Here is a 15,157-nt window from a genome sequence, read left to right as displayed (position 1 = left end):
GTGTGTCCAAATTTCCCTCTTCTCATGGGGTCATGGGTCATGTCCTTGGATTAGGGTCCACCCTAGTCCAGTATGACCTCATCTTAACTAATTACATCTTTAGCAATTCTATCTTCAAATAAGGTCGTCTCCTGAAGTACTGGGGGTTACAACTTCAAGATATCTTTTTGGAGACACAATTCAATCCATAACGCCACCCTTAGCTTCGAGGGAATCTGTAAAAGTGAAATTTTACCTTTGTAAACCTTCATAGTGGAATATGTTAAGAGAGAAGGAAGTTAGGGGAGATTTGGGGGTCAGCCAATGAGCAGTGTCTGCCTTGCCTCTCCTTGATCCACAGGAGTCATCACAGTGGATGACAGGCGGGTGAGCATTATCATCAACACAGAGATGACCTCCAATGAGTCTAACCAAATGTTCATTTCAGATGAACATAGTGTAACTATTATTATATTATATTATTCTTGACACATCCCTGAAGACATCAACCCAGACCATGTGGTTGAGAGCTCTTCACGGAGGAAAGGATCAAGATCACAAGAATCCAGCCCCTTAGACCCTGCAGGGAAATGTCTTTTCCTATTGGAAGGATAAAAGTGAGATAAGAAATGAAACCTTATCTGAAAAACCCAGGGTCAATTCAGAGAGTGTGTGTTATTGAAACAGAAGCACTGGAGTGACACAGCTCATTTGTTGAAATGGACATTCAAGCCTGAGAGATTTGAGACGTTGGAGATTTCACGCTTTCCCACACACGCCTCCCCCCAACAATTACTTCACTGAATTTCTTCCATAGATGAAAATTTATTGTTAGCAATCTACTTCTGCAAACCAACAAGTAGATTCTTTTTAAATGGAAATATTCTCAGAATATTGTCACACTAAGCTATCGGGCATAAACTGGAATTTTAGCACTTGTAGGATTTTTATGATTTATCTTTGTATCAGTTAGTTAATGCCACAAAAATGTTATGTAACAAGCAACCACAAAATCTCAGCAGGCTACAACGATAAGCATTTATTGAGCTCATGAGTTCGTCTATCATCTGGGGAGGGGCTGATCGAGTCTAGACCTGGCTGGTTTAGACAGGGTGTATTCATGTGTCTGTGGCCAGCTAGGGCTTGACTGCTCTAGGCTAAGCTCAGAATGTGATAACTCTGCTTCACAGGTCTCTCATCCCTCTGAAACCAGTAAACGAGCCCAGGAATGTCTTCTCAAGGCAGTAGGAGAGTTGCAAGATAGCAAGAACTTTTTCTCTGCATATATCACATCCGATAACATCCCACTGGACAAGAAAATCAAAGGGTTGGGAAATCCTCCCTGGACAGTAAGCAGGCACTGCAGAGTCACGTCACAAAGATCATGGGTACAGAGACGGTTGACTAAGTCAGACCATTGCTACACACTCCTCATACACAGTCAAAGAACCATGACTGCTTAGTAAAAGAAATTGCTAAATTGTATTGGTGGAGAAATGAGCCCAATTTGGTTGGCTTATAGATACCATATCATAGAGCAAGTTAAGGAAAGTAATTTATACCTTAGTAAGAGAATTTGTTCTCACCTAATTCCTCTTCCCTATTGGCTAGTCAGATCAGGTACTCTTTAACATTGAAAATAAATTTAAAATAACTTTAAAACTTATTTAGGAAGCAGTTCAGATAGTGCCTCTTCAGAGAAATAAGTATTCTTTGAAAAACCACAAAGCCTGACTAGGAAATACTACTTTACTAATTACCATCAAGCACCTGGCCCCAGATCTATCTCTTTCCTTGGGTAAGAAATTAACAGGTGCATACAGTGAAGTGTGAAATACACATATACTTCCTTGTCTTATCATATGTTTAGGGAACTGTACAGGGGAGAGCTATGTATGCACGTCTGGGTGTTTTCTGACACCAATAATCAATTCTCCAATTCTCTAGTCACCAACTGAGTGTCCAACAATTCAATTCAATTCAATTCTGACACTGACTACCTGGAGCTAGCATCAAACTCCACAGGTTTAAGGTTCAGTCCCACAAGACTGCCCCACTTCAGACACCAATTGCAAGTCCAAGACTACCTGTACTTCTGACTCACCAGCTATAAATTGAGGGTTCCCACAACTCCCTCGTCAGGTTTGAGAATTTGCTCAGGAACAGCCCAATGGAAGAGATGTGTAGAGTAAGGTATGGGGGGTGTGATGCAGCACCAGAACTTCCATGCCCTCTCCAGGTGCATCACCCTCCCAGCACACTGATGTGTTCACCCACCTGGAAGCTCTCTGAATCTCACTGTTCAAGAATTGATAGCGTTCAGTCTCCAGCTTTCCCCTCATTCCATTCCCAGAGGTTGGAAGTCAGTAGGGCTGAAAGTTACAACCCTCTAATCACTGAGTCCTTCTGATGACCAGTCCCACCCTGAGGCTATCTAGGAATCCCCTCTCTAAATCGCTTTATTAGCATAAACTCAGATGTGATAAGAAAGGGCTGCTAGTCAACAATAAAAGACAATCTGATCACTCAGCAAATTCTAAGAGTTTTAGAAGCTCTGTGCCAGGAACTGAGGCCTAAGACCAAATGTTTGTTTTGTGTTATATCTCAAAATGTTAGCAAGTAACTGAAGATATACTGAAATTGACCTCAAAACTTCTTCCCCATTTAAGACTTTGGTGGCCCCAATCCCTGTGATGTGACCTGGGTGGACCTTACATTATAGACTGCAAATGCCATGACTTGGACTCTCTTTAGACCTGGATATGTGTTATCTGGGTCCATCACTCTACTGCCTAGAAGCCTTGCAAACAAGATAGAGAGTCCAAACTCTCTGACGTGAACTGTGGCACCTTTTATGATATGATTTCTGTCCACACACATGACTGTCTTACTTGATTCCTGCCATCCTTCCAGCCTCCTCTCTTTGCACTTAGCATCCGTTTCAATGTCCGGACTTCTGCACACCTCTGGACTTCTGCCTGCTATACTCCTCCTGCCTTCTTATCAGTCTTCAAATTGTTGGTTTAGATGCCCCTTCCTTTAGGAAGCCTCCCCAACACTCCATATGGGTGGAGACAAGTACCCTATTGTCCCTCCCACTCTCTGATGGCATTCATCACCCTGCATTGTAGTCGATTTCCTGTCAATCTCCTCAGTAGAGGGAGTTTCCCTTTGGACCGCCAGAGCCCCATGCAGTGTCACTGTTGAAGGTTCTTGGGGTACAGTAGTACATAAAATAGAGAACATTCCTTGTCATCCTGAAGTTCACATTCTAATGGAGAAGATAATTAACAAAATAAATAAGTAAATTATACCACATATTGATAGTAGTAAGAGGAAAAAATAAAGCAGAGACGGGGAAAGGAGCCTCAAGAGTGAGAAGAGGTAGACACATTAGGTAAAAATACCAGAAAAAGCCTCATGTAAAACCCTGTATTGAACTCATTCATCCATCTATTTATCCATTGATCCATCCATCCATTGATCCATTCATTCACTCATTTATTCACTCATTACATTCCTTGATCCATCATCCTTCCATTCTACCAACCAACTAGCCATTCTTTCAGTTACCTACCCACTTATACAGAAATGAAGGCATTCAATATTTTATTCTCCCATCCATTGATCCATCCATCCATCCATCCACTTATCTAGAAGTTAGTTGGTTCATTTACTCACTCACTTGTTTATTCACAAATTCATTTATTCATCCATCCATTTTATTTCTTCATTTATTTGTTCAAATATTCTTTCACATAATGGATATTTATTAAACACCTTCATTATCCTTCAACACTAGGAAAAACGTAGGAGATGTGAGCAAGGTGGCCAGAGGGGAAATTTTCCAGGCTGTCCTCTACTGTAAATGTTCATGTGTGTTTTGTTTAAGTACTCCATGTCCTTGCTAGAGCCTCCACTTGGACTCTGAGAGCTTGCACTGAGCTCCTGGGACATCAGATAACAGGGCAACAGTGCCAGATGCCTTATCACAGCCTAATACTACTAAAAGGATGCTATCAGGCTTAACCCTGTCACCTTGAGCCAGAAATGAATAATGCACACCTTTCACAGTTAATATTCATCCAGACTCTCTCCATGTATTATTTAGTAAAAGGTGTAGTTTCTCTATGGCTCCAAGAGCTTTGGTGCAACAGTGGGAAGAATATGGCAACTTCAGGGCAAGATAGTAGAGTAAGTTCCCACTTTGAAGCTGCGTTTCCCCACACAACCTCAAAACACAGAACAGAATGGATAAAAAAGAGAGAAAGGTAAAGAAAACATGGCAATAATCAAAAGCAAGCTGAATAACCACATGGAACAGAAACCTAAGTCATAAATGCAGCTAATGCTACAGGCTGCCAGAGTTTAAGTTTGAAGCAAGCATCAGCAGTTAGAGTTTCATGTCCTAAAGGATAGTATTTTTCTTTAACCTAACATATTCACAACATAATCGTTGTAACATGTAGTCAATATAAATATTATTGATATTTTATTTTCTTTGTATGAGAAATTTTATATTCTTTTCTTTGTACTAGATTCTTGAACTCCAGTTTATATTTTACATGGATGGCACAACTCAAGTCAGATCAGCCACATGTAAGTGCCTGATAGTTACATATGGCAGTGGCTATTAATTGACACCACAGGTCTCAAGAGTGGTGGCAATATTAGGGCCAATGGGAGTAAAATATGGGCAGTGGAGATGAAGGCCACATTTTCTCATTTGCCAGTAAGGAGGACCACTGGGCATCGACACAGAGTTAGTCACTAAATTACTATCACAGTGACTTTTTGAGGTAGGCATTTTTTTGATCCCATTAGGAAGCATGAGGAATCTTAGGTGCAGACAGATTCAATGACTTGCTCACGATCTCAGAGTTAGGAAGCAGCCACATGTGAACTAGAGTCTGGGATGCTGAGTCACACTCTTTCGTAAGCACCTGCTGCCTCCCCGAATTTTAAGTCACCGACAAGGGAAACTTGCCCCCTATGTGACTCTGAGCCCAGGATGTTTCTCCTCTCTCTACAATGGCTTCCTGTCATGCATAGTGGCAGACAAGCTATTCCTCACGTGTTGCTGCCACTTGGCCATCTGGTGCCATCACCTCCTCCTTCTTCCTTTTCCTAGTTCCCATGCTCCAGAAGCCACTGCATGTCCAGTGCTCCACCCTCCTCTCTATCATCAGACCTCTGGATAGGGGGTGCATCATTTTTCCAACATTTAGCACATGATGACAGACAAATGGATCCTCGGAGCTGCCACCAGAAATCGAAGACCCAGACATTAAAATGAATTAAGAAAGAAAGTATCCTGTTATTTTCCTTGTTTGCTTCATCAACCCTCCAGTAAATAACTAGAAAGCACTTAGCAAGGACGCAAGCTTGTCGTGTAAATAATAAGACCCCTTTGTCACTGACAAAGCTCCGGAAGCCAAGCTGGAGAGGCTGCTTGGAAGAGAGGTGAGGGGTAGGGAACTGATGCAGAGCCTCTGATGGGGCTCAGCTTTCAATCTTGTCTCCTCCACCGGCTCCCTCCCTGCACAGACTCGCTCCCTCATCAGTAAATAAGGCTAATAGTCCCCAAGTAGTTTATTTACAGAGGTAATGCATTATGTTACTTTATTGAAGCTAATCACTTTATTTATATATTATTTTATTTATTCATTCATCCATTCAAAAAGCATCTATTGAAAATCTGCAAGGTGCCAGGCATAGGGGATTCAATAATGTGGCATCTCAATGTGTTTCCTTTCGTCACCGCGAGCATGTAAACACTATGGAAGCAGAGACTGTGTCCACTTGGTTCTGCTGTGCCTAGAACAAGAGTGCCTGGCTGTTGTTGGTTGAAAGTTATCAAGAGAACAAGATCCCTGACTGCAAATTGCTCATACATCAAACAGGGAAGATAATCAGGTAAAAAGATGATGCTGAGAGAGAGAGAGAGCTGTTAAATTCCCATAGTGGGAGGTGGGGAGATACAAGATGCCAGATGCCCTGGGAGCAGAGAGCAAGGCCACCAAACTTGGAATTTGGGTGTAAAGGCAGACTTCCTGGAGGAGGAATTTTCTAAGCTAAGATTAGAAGGGTAGACGGTACTAAAGCAGGAGAGAAAGGGTGTGACCAGGGGCATAAGGATGTTGGGAGGCTTCCAGGAAAGGCATAACCAGCCGTCACCAAGGCTGCGGCTGGAAGCAGATGATGTGCCAGGGTCAGCCGACTCAGAGCGGGTAGTGGGAGGTAACTGAGAAAGAATAATTTGGGGCGCTGTACACAGGAATGTGACGTTGCCCTTCCTTCTCTGGCTTAAGGCATAACCTCCTTGGGAAAGTCTCTGTCACTTCTCTAAAGCTCGTTTTTTCTCTACAAAATAAGATTAACAATTCATACCACTGAGAGGTTGTTTTGAGGCTCAAACGAGGCAAAATTGTACAGTTTAGCCTTGGGTCTGCCAACGCAGTGTCATGTGCACCTGCTTGTAAGGTGCCTTTTGGAAAATTGTCTACTCCAGTGGCTATGAGAATAGTGTCAGAGAGCTGTTAGGGGTTCACGTGAAAAATTCTTAACACATGGTAAGCACTTAACCATCAGCTATTGTTTATCACACAGTGCGTTAGACACATTGCTATTGTCTACAATAGAGTCAATTCTAAGAACTGGAACTTTTGAGAATTGCCTTTTTTCCCAGCTCTAAACTTCTGGGGGAAAGAGGCAAATCAACAGAAAGCTCCGAATATTGGCTAATGTCCCTTTCCAAATGGCCTCAGCTGGAGGAGGTTAACGCTGAAGCTGCAGGCCCGACACACAGGTGGTACCCAAGGACACAAGTCCCAAACCCAAGACCCTGAGACACATCAGCCGGTTCCAGTCTCACGTTAGACTCCCCTTTCCAGTAAAGAAACTCTGACCCGACATGATCAAAGATCGGCTGGAGCCAAACAAAGGGTTTCTCTTTGACCAGTGGCTTGTGTGGATTAATCAGAAGAGTCCACACCCAGCCCAGCCTGGCCTCCGCATTCTGGTTCATCAGGGCATCGCTTTCCCGATGCTTCGGGGGAGACAGCATAGAAATGCAGGGAGAGAGGAGATGGACAGAAAGAGGGGGGAGGAGAGAGAGAGGCTATAGAGACAGAGAGAGCCTGATTATGAAAGACTGAGAGCAATAGAAACAGGAAGAATGAGCAGAGAAAGAACAGAAGAAAGAGTGCATTACAGAAGGGCTGAGAGACACTAAAGAAGAAACAAGAGTGAATCAGAGGGAGGCCGGGATTGTTCATTATTATCTAAAAGGTTTCTTTTTCTTCCCTTTTAAGTCCCAATTCAGTCATATTGTGCCATTTCTGCCTTGCTGGAAATTTAATGGACCGATAGCTTTCACTCTCTCGTATGAGAAAATATCTTTTATTCCAGATTATAGAGAAAATGGACATAGGTTCAGAAGTTATGTTAAAAGTGATCAAACCAATTCACCTCGTTTTCATCAGGGAAGCCGTTCCTTTATACTTCAAAAATATTTTTAAGAGTTTACTTAGCTTTCTTTATACTTTCTGTGTGCAGGAGGGGGCATATACCTTTGTGTGTGTGCATGTGTGTGTGCATATGTGTTGTGTGTGTGTACTCTGTGTGCATAATGTATGTGCTTAAAGGAGGAAGAGAAGGTCCCAGTTAACATTTGCTGGATGTTTCCTGTCAAACTAGGATGCTCTAAATTTGAGCTATGTCCGGACACAATAGCATAATTAATCCACAACCCCAAACAGGTCCACATCCCGTTATAGAGATCCTGTACTAGGAGCTGGAATTTAAATTTACCAAACCTTACATTTGGACCTTAAAACCGGGTCACAACCAAGAATGCCATCTTTTCCGCTCTGAGATTTGCCAATTAAAATTTTTTTCTTAAATCTAAATTTGGAAGCAGGTCATTAGCATATCATTATTGATGCCACATGCGAGCTACTTTTTTTCCCTCTAAGAAAAAAATAAATCACTGCATTTCCAGCACACATTTGTTAATATAAAAATTACCATATCAATAACACGTCATTATTTGATAGGAACTGTCCTTCTCAAAAGCTTCCAAACTATTGTTTGGTCCAAACGTGCGAGCTCTTGGTAGAAGCTTTTATTTATTCATTATTATTATTGTTAATTTGTTAGCCCCTGCTCCTACCAGCGAAGCTGTCTATTCCCACCAGGGTTGACCACAGCCTTCCCAGCCTCCTGAGGTCCCCTGTCCCACGCTCCATAACAGTGACCTTTTGACAAGGCTATGTACTCAGGCAGGGGGAGACAAAGGAATACATTTGCTCGTGAAGAGTCCTAGCGCAGTTGGGCAGATGGATCACTGCTATAAGCTCTTAATTAGGGCCGCGGCTGGTTGACCTCTCAGGAGACAAAAGGTGTGTTCTCAGAGCCCACGGGCTCACCTGCTCCTATGCCCTTCACCCATTAGCTGGATGTCTTTAGAATCCACCCTGAGAGTGCAGAGTTGGCGGGGGGGGGGTGGGGGGGGGGTCCGCCTTTATTCTGAGAGAGAAAAAAACAGCAATTTAGCATGAAATATTCTCAGCTGGCAGATGGGAGGGGGCGGGTTGTCACGTCAATAGATCCAACGCTTAGGTAAGACCAGGGGACAAAGATGGAATTGTTCCAACATCCACCAGCCGATACAGTAATGATCACCTCTTTTTTTTGGAGGTAGGAGGGGTGTGTCGGGGGGTGGGAGATGAGGGAGCCAACCCGGCCAAAACCCTTGTTCTCTCCGGAACATCTACAGTTGTCACTCTCTTGAAATCTCCAACCCAGACAGACCACGTTGTCCCTATTTTCCAGACAAGGAAACCAAGTCGCAGCCAGTTGAGTAATTATCGATTCGCAGATCCAGGGAACCAAACCCATATCTGTCTGAGTTCTCATTTGCCTCGTTTCCCTAGAGCCCCCCTCCCACCTGCCGGCATAGGGTCTTCCAGTTCAGGTGCCTTCAGTGAGTGACCATGGAGTGTCGATGTGCAGCCCAGAGTCTGTACCTTCCCTCCAGAGAGGCAGACACCAAGGCTTAGACAGTTTTCCGAAATTGCACTACTGGTGCCTGCTGGAGTCAGGAGGCAAGTCCAGGTGTTCTGGCTTTGAGTCTAATGAATGCTCTCCCTTCTTCCCATGATGCCTTCTGCTTCTTACTTCAGGTAACATGGTAAGCTGGTGCCTAAAGGATCTGCTCCAGCCCTGTCAGTTATTCTGACTTGAAAGGAAGCCCATGACTCCACGTAAATTTTAATGCTCACGTCTAACTCTAATCGTAGGTAAGCAACCCAAAACCCTGAAAAGGTTAGGGACTCAGGCTGGGCCACCCAGCTTCTTGGTAGACTCCTAGTCTCCTAACGCTCAGCTCAAGGTTATTCACAAGTACAATCTGTTGAGCTGAACACCTGTGAGTCAGGGCTCTGGCCATGGGGTCGTCATTGGGCTGGTTCCCCTGAGGTCCTTCTCACCAATCTCAGTGCCCTTTATGGGAAATTCCGGGAGAGGGAGCCAGGTCATTACTCCTTGTTTCCTCCCTACCTTCTTCTCTTACTTCCTCCTTTCTTTTTTTTTTTTTTTTTAATATTTTAAAAAATATTTGGATTCATAGAAAAGTTGCAAGAATAATAGAATGATGCAAAGAATTCATATGTGTCCTTACCCCAACTCCCTAACTTAACACTTACCTCAATCTCTATGGATTAATGGATAGATGGATGGATGGATAGATAGATAGATAGATAGATATAGATAGCAATAGAAATAGATATGTATATATATATATACATATATATATGTAAGATAGATATAGATAGCAATAGAAATAGATATGTATATATATATACATATATATATGTATTTGTATCTATTTTCCTGAGTCATTTGAAAGTGAGTTGCAGAAATGAGCTCCTTCACCCATAAATACTTCAATGTATGTTTCCTAAAAATAAAAATGTTCTCTTATATCACCATAGTACAATGATCACAATCAGGAAACTAACATGAATGTGACACTACAATCGAATTCACAGATCTTATTCAGATTTCACCAATTATCTCAATACTATTCTTTATGGCAAAATAAACTTAATTTTCTGGTCCAGGATCCAATCTAGGGTCCCACATTTCCTTTAGCAGTCTCGTCTCCTTTGTCTCCTTTATCTGGAACCATTTGATAGTCTGTCTTTGCCTTTCATGAACTTGACATTTAGAGGAGTACAGGCCGGGTATTTTGCAGAATGTCTTTTAATTTGAGTTTGTCTGCTGTTTCCTTGTGATTAGATTCAGGTTATGGATTTTGGGCAGGAATGCCACAGAAGCAAGTTATGTCCTCCTCAATGCATCATACTGGGAGGCGCGTGATGTCAATTTGCCCCATTACTCGTGATGCTGCCTTTGATCACTTGGCGAAGGTGGTGTCTGGTCTGCCAGGTTTCTCCACTGTGAAGTTAGTCTTTTTTCCCTTTTTAATTAAGAAGCATCTTGTTGTAAGATATGTCGAGGCTGTGCAAATATTCTGCTTCTCATCATACTTGGGTACTTGATATTTCTTTCCTAGATCACTTTTCACTGTGATAGTCGCCAAACAGTGAGTGTCTAATTCCTTCTTTCTTTCTACATTTATTAGCTGGCATTCTATGGTAAGAAGGAGCTTTCTACTCTTCCTTATTCTCTCACGCATTCATTTATTCATTCATTTATATTGGTATGAGCTTATGGACTCCGACTCGTTCAATGGGCTACATTCCTTCTTTCTCCTCTCTCTCTCTCACACACACATACACTCAGAGAACACAAACACTGGAAGAGTGGTATGAAGGGCAGAGAATAAAGCTGCATGGTGAGTTTGAAAGTGTGCCCTCCTGATGGAGACCCGCTGTGAGGAGGACGGAGAAGGCGGGAGCAGCCGGCCGGCTAAAAGGCTCTGTGATAGGGTTCGCTGTCTCTCCTGCCCTCACCAGAGAGGCTTAAATATCTCCTTCTTGGACAAACAGATCAATACAAGCTTTTTAGCATCTTCAATGAGAGCTCATTAATGCTCTCTGGGTGTCCTCCTGCAGCCAGGCTGACCTGAGAGGAGCAGGGTAACTGAACTGCAGACAGATAATTATCCCGGGGATAACACTTCAGATCCGCTCCTGGCAGAATGTGAATTGTTTTCCTAATTATTCAGGACAGCAGCTAGTAAGAGTGCAAACTAATTGAAAATACATTATGATTTATTTGTGTAAGTGAGGCCGAGGCTGTGTGTTGGGTTAAATGCTCACGGATGGGAAGGTGGGTTTCTCCCCTATGCAGCCCGCCCTCAGGCTCACAGTCCATTTCTCAGGCCTATTGGGCTTGGTGCTCTAAAGGAAGAGAAAGTATGTTTTTTGCTTTTGGGGTTTTTTTGTGAGGAAGATTAGCCCTGAGCTAACATCTGTGCCAATCTTCCTCTATGTTATGTGGGATGCCACCACAACATGGCCTGACTAGCAGTGCTAGGTCCACACCCAGGATCTGAACGGGTGAACCTTGGGCCACCAAAGTGGAGTGCACAAATTTAACCACAATGCCACTGGGCCAGCCCCAACCCTTTTTTTTAAAGCACGTGAGAGAGATGACAGTTACGAAGCCATTTTCAAAAGACTCGTGGGCAATCTATCTTTTTGGGTTTACCTCTCAAGCAAATAGAATTACTGGCAGTTGTTACTTGGTCCATACTATTTTGTTCAACTCACGGACTATCTTTTACCAAATGGCCTTTGACCTTTTGACCTCGGCTTTCCCTGAGGAAACGGATCAGAGCTCTGTTGCTGATACTGTGAGGTAGTGTTGAGGGCCCTGTAGTTGCTCCTTTATGAAATCTTATGGGAGTATTGTTCTTTTTAGAACTATTGCAAACTGTTGTTTCTAACACTCTGTTTTGCCTGATGAACTTTACTCCTTTTGGACTCTGAGAATCACGAAAATCTTGTTCTTTTTGATCTGGCTACCTGAAAGCTCAAGGCAAAATTTTAAGTTCAACTTGATTAGGTAAGGCCTCTCTGCCCTGCATTTCTACAGTAATTCTAATTTTAAAATCTTACTGGCCCCCTTTATAATGCCAACATTATTTCCCCAGTTCAGATATTGAGACAACTTAAGCAGGAAGTTTCAGAGCTAGCTCCCGAGCCATTGTTCATGCCAGTTTACAACATAAGTCCGTGCCCGGATCTCCAGAGGCGTCCTGTTTCCCTGGGCAAGAGCCAATGCACACTTGGCCAACTTTCTCAGTAAAGGGTCAGATAGGAAATATTTCAGGCTTTGTGGGCCGTGTGATCTCTGTCACAAATATTCACCTCTGTCGCCAAAGTCTCTCGACCGTATAAGCAACCACAACAGTAGTCGTAGACGATATGTCAGTAAATGAGTGTGGCTGTGTTCCAATCAAACTTTATTTATGGACACTAAAATGTTAATTTCATATAATTTTCATCTGCGATAAAATATTATCATTCTTTTGATTTTTTTTATTAACCCTTAAAAGATGTAAAAACCATTCTTAACTTGTGAGTCATACAAAACAGGTGGTGGGCTGGATTTGGTTCATGGGCTATAGTTTTCTGATCCTTCCTATCGAGAAATGTGTGAAATAAGAGGCAGAAGACGTCCATGCCCTTGGAGATTATGTGTCCTTCTGGAGGGGAGACAAAAGATGATTGATATGTAATTGTTGAGCTAACCAGAATTATAGTTTAATCACAATATTTTCCCCTTAGAACATGTGATTTTGCAAGTACGTCCTCACAAGCAAGACTGAGGCCATCCCCTTTACGAGGGCAGAGTATGGGTTTGCACACAGATTGCCTTTTGTGAATGTCGTCCAGGAACTTTGTTTTTCCAAATTATTATTGTAATCCCATCCAAATAAAAGGCGCTTCTTCCATTCCAACAATGGCTATTATTGACAGAATGTCCTTAACTAAACTGAAATGTGGCAGATTGGTGAGAAGCCAAAGACAGAAAGCTCTCTCCAAGCCGTATTTACTGTCTTATTTTCAATGAGAAAACGTACATCACCGCAATCACTTACACTATGGCTACCATGGCCACCACCACTACCACGTTATCGCACCCACCTCATCATTGCTTCATCCACCACCACTGTCTCCCTCCCTCTCACCATCATCACCATATTCATCACTGCAGCCTCCACCACCGTCGCCCCATCATCACCATGACAGCCACTATCATCATCTCTAAACCATCAGATGTCCATAACCACCGCCACTGCCGCCAGACCCACATCTCATCCTTCCACCTGACATTTAGAGAGGAATTAGAGAGGAATATGACTCTGCAGCTTTTTTTCCTGGTCTCTGAGATTCCTCCTGCCTTTTCTCTCCTTCTTCATTTATATCCAAGCCTAAAAGTGTATATTCAATTGACTGAGTAATTCCATTTTCATTTGTCATTCTAAGGAAATAATCCAAATGTGAATCATTCTATAAAAAGATGTCTCCCAACTCATTATTCATAATAGTAAAAATTTTACCAATATAAGAGCAAGTGCTTTTAAAAGTAGGTAAATTATGAAATATCCATGTTATAGACTAGACACAGCTATCAAAAATGTTTTCCATAAGTTTTAAATATTGAAAAATGAATTTTATGTAGTATTAATCAAAACATACATAATACACAGATTATGGCTTCAGTTATGGAAAAAATACAGAGAGAAACAAGACTGGAATAAAACACAAACCATAATGCCAGTAGAGATTTCCACTGGATGATGCATTTATAAGAGATTTTAATTTTTGTCTTTATACTTGTCTGCATTTTCTGGCTTTTCTCTCATGAGGAAGTATTATGCTTATAATTAGAAAAAATATTTTAAGAAAAACATAACTGATCATCTTCCATCTTTCGAAGCACAAGAAAAATGTCACTCCCTGTGAGAAGTGTTCTCTGGCTCTGTTTGGAATTACTCTCACCCTCATCTTCATTTGCTCTCCTAGAATATTGTTTGCACTTCTATTAGACACATTTTATGTCCGGACATATACTTTCGATATTTGTAAACATTCCTACATCCACTCAGATGCATTCTAGCCAATTGCATGCTGGGAGCTTCAAAATTCCCCTTTCTTCTCTTTCCTTTCTTCCTTCCTCTCTTCATCCCTTCCTTCTTTCCTCCTCTCCTTCCCTCCTTCTCTCCTTCCTTCCTTCCAGAAATATTTGTTGAGCACCTATTATAAACCAAGTACTATATTAGGCACCGAGGATGTAATGGTGAACGAGACAGACAAATGTCATCCTTTCATACACCACGCAGAATCTATAATATACAGTCTGGCCAGGGAGACAGACAATCAACAAACGCAATCTGAGAGAACACCACCACTGCCATGAAGTTCACTTTTGCCTGTGCACCTCTCCATCCCCCGCGGGCATTACACAGGCCCCAGCTGGAAGGGCGGGCTACTGAGGAGCATCGAGCCCTGCTCCCCAGCCACAGAGCTTGGGTTTCATGGGTCCAAGGGGCACCCGTGAGAACACCTGATCCCCTTCCCTCAGCAGTTCTCCTGGGAGCAGGGGCGCAGGGCTGAGGCGTGAACACCTGTCCACCAGCAGCTGGGTCAGACTCCCACCTCTGAGCCCAGACAGGCCACTTCCCTGCCTAAGGGCAGCCTGGGAACCAGCGCTTCCCAAGCCTATTAACAAGGTTTTGTCATCCAGCCCTCGGAGGCAGCCCTTTGGCTACTTCGGAAACTAGAAGAGACCTCCAGCCTTTTGGAGGGAAGCCTCACAGAATGTGCCTTTGCCCTCTTGCAAATTCGCCTACCTCTTTTCCCGCTGACCGCAAAGACTTGCTTCTTGGCCTTGGACAAGAAGTGTGAAAGGGCAGAGCAGGCCAGGCCAGCCCACCTGAAACATCAAGTCTCATCTTTAAAACTCCAAAAGCCGTCAACAACCATTTGTGATTTTGTTTTATTTGTATGTATTCCACTCACTCCCAAAAGACTGGAGAAAGTTTACAAAAAAACATACCAGGAACAACCAAATAGAGATGAATAAAAAATTCCAGGAGAAATATTATGCTGGGGTGAAGTTAGTGCCCAAAATGAGGCTCTGAGTCCTCCCAGAAGTCAAACATGGCCCTGAGTTTCCCGAGATGCAAACAGGATGAGTT

Source organism: Equus caballus, chromosome 24, assembly GCF_041296265.1.
Source record: "Equus caballus isolate H_3958 breed thoroughbred chromosome 24, TB-T2T, whole genome shotgun sequence".
NCBI lineage: Eukaryota > Metazoa > Chordata > Mammalia > Perissodactyla > Equidae > Equus > Equus caballus.
This window is presented reverse-complemented; position numbering follows the sequence as displayed.